Source organism: Coregonus clupeaformis, chromosome 1, assembly GCF_020615455.1.
Source record: "Coregonus clupeaformis isolate EN_2021a chromosome 1, ASM2061545v1, whole genome shotgun sequence".
Classification (NCBI taxonomy): Eukaryota; Metazoa; Chordata; class Actinopteri; order Salmoniformes; family Salmonidae; genus Coregonus; species Coregonus clupeaformis.
In genome coordinates this window covers 60,660,388-60,663,052 of record NC_059192.1, presented here as the reverse complement: position 1 = coordinate 60,663,052, position 2,665 = coordinate 60,660,388, and positions in this window count along the sequence as shown.

Genomic DNA, 2,665 nt, shown 5'->3' with positions numbered 1-2,665 from the left:
GTCCTTTTGTAGTTTGCTTATAAAATCTCAAATTGATAAAGTTGTAATGCGCTTATTCTCTTCACTGCAGATCTGACCCATCACATAACTCTTCAAGAGGGCCACTACGCTCCAGATCGCCTTCTCTGCTCAGAGGTCCTTGATGAGGATCTACCCCATCACACCACTCTTATTAATCCTTAATCAAATGAAACAATGGGCTCTTATATACTCCCAGTATTTATATGCATTATGAACAATTACTGTATGTAGATGTGCAAAATTTTTTGATATAGATTTGTTTTTGCCATTGCTTGATCTATTTTAAATGTAAGAATATGTTGCAGATTAACTTTAATTGGTGACTATGGAAACCAATAGAAACGTAATGAACAATGTTTCAATATCCAACTTTATCCTCCGCAATACTTTTTACAGTACACTCTTAGAAAAAAAGGTGCTATCTAGAACCTAAAATGGTTATTCGGCTGTCCCCATAGGATAACCCTTTGAAGAACCCTTTTGGTTTCAGGTATAACCCTTTTGGGTTCTATGTAGGTCCCTTTCCACAGAGGGTTCTACATGGAAACCAAAAGGGTTCTACGTGGAACCAAAAAGGCTTCTCCCTGGGACCAAAAAAGGTTATTCTATGGGGACAGCAGAATAACCCTTTTGGAACCCTTTTTTCTAATAGCTGTAGTCAGGTGGTCATTACTGGGTTATGATGAGGTCTTAACTATGACCAGTATCCTACATAACATAGCATATAATATAGTCAGAATTATGACCAACTGGTCTTATGGCGCTCAGAAAAAGACGTCATATTCTGGTCAATAAAAATAAGTAAAAAAAACTACCTTTTTCAACCAGTTTGCGACCAGAATAAGACGTCATAGAAATACGTCATATTGACATCTTTTCAAGCAGGTTTTGCCCACTGGGATGCTTCCCTTGTCTCCACCTGCTGGCTGTTGGGATAAAATCCATAGTGCGGTTTCAACATTTAAATGGCAAAGTAAGTGAGCCAGGATCAAATTAACAAACTTGCAAAGAGGGAAAGACGTAGGAGGACTATCAGTACCAAACTTAAAATTGTATTTCCAGGCACTAGCATTTCGTCCCATCCTAAATTGGTTTAGACATGATTCTTCCACCCCCTGCCTGAGTACAGACATTTTACTTTACATTTTAGTCAATTAGCAGACGCTCTTATCCAGAGCGACTTAGTTAGTGAATGTATACATTCTTTTTTTCATACTGGCCCCCCGTGGGAAATGAACCCACATCCCTGCCGGCCAAACCCTCCCCTACCTTGGACGACGCTGGACAAATTGTGCGCCGCCCATGGGTCTCCCGGTTGCGGCCGGCTGCGACAGAGACTGGACTCAAACCAGGATCTCTAGTGGCACAGCTAGCACTGCGATGCAGTGCCTTAGACCACTGCGCCACTCGGGAGAGATACATATGGTGTATCCTATTGCCCTGGAAGAGGTGGTCTTCACTGATATATCCTTTAAACAATGTAAACTACACTTTTGTCCTATTATGTCACACAATTTCTATTTGGCACAAAATTGAAAAACTATGTAACTGGGAATCCAAATGGCATTCCCATACTCCAATATTTCACAATAATGCCTTGCGATCTGGAGGGCGGTCTTTTGCATCCCCCCAATGGTCCAAATGTAGAATACGTACCCTTGCCGATATGGACAGTAATTGTTTGAGAAGATTTGAAAGACACATTACCAGGAAAATCTTTTTTTCTATATTTACAACTTCAGTTAAGTCAGTTATGCTGGTCTATGGAGTCCCTTGATAAACCCAACTACCGAACCATCCAATGATGGGATTTATAAATACATAATCTGGGCTCCCGAAAGGATTGATCTCTATAATATATAAACAACCTTTGGAATGCTCATTATGTGAGCTAGCCATTAAAAAAGTATTAATTAACTAATTGAATCTGAACAACCCTTTAACTGTAACAGAATCTGGAAAAATATTACCTTGGCATCCCGTAATCCAAACCAACAATGTATACATTTTAAGTATGTTTACAGGCTGTATTTAACACCAAGAAAACGTTTTACGATGAGATTCGCCCCAACACCCAACTGTTCACCGTGTCCACTAAATCAGGTAGGCACATTCTTCTGGGGCAAAGGTACAACATTTATTTTGAAGTGCATGAATATAAATATTCAATGCCTTGCATCTATTATGTTACTTAACGATGATAGCTCCTTGAATCTCTCAATCAATCAGAGATGATTACTGCTGGCTGGCAGCACTGCCGCAAAAAAATATGTTGGCTCTTAGATGGCAATCACCTCACTCTCTTCCAATTTGCCAGTGGATACAGTTACTGTTAGAAGTTATAACATTAGAATTATCGATAGCAAGAATGAATGGTGCATGTCAAGGAACAATTGAGACATGGAGAAATATACTTGACTCTAAAGAACAATCTCAGCTAAAGTCCAACACATACAAAAAAACAGTCCATGAAGCCCAACACACACATATATATATATATACATATATCTATATATATACAAACAAGAGAGAGAGATATAGAGATAGAGAGAGAGACATTCAGTACCAGTCAGGATTTTTCTTTATTTTTACTATTTTCTACATCGTAGAATAATAGTGAAGTCATCAAAACTATGAAATAACA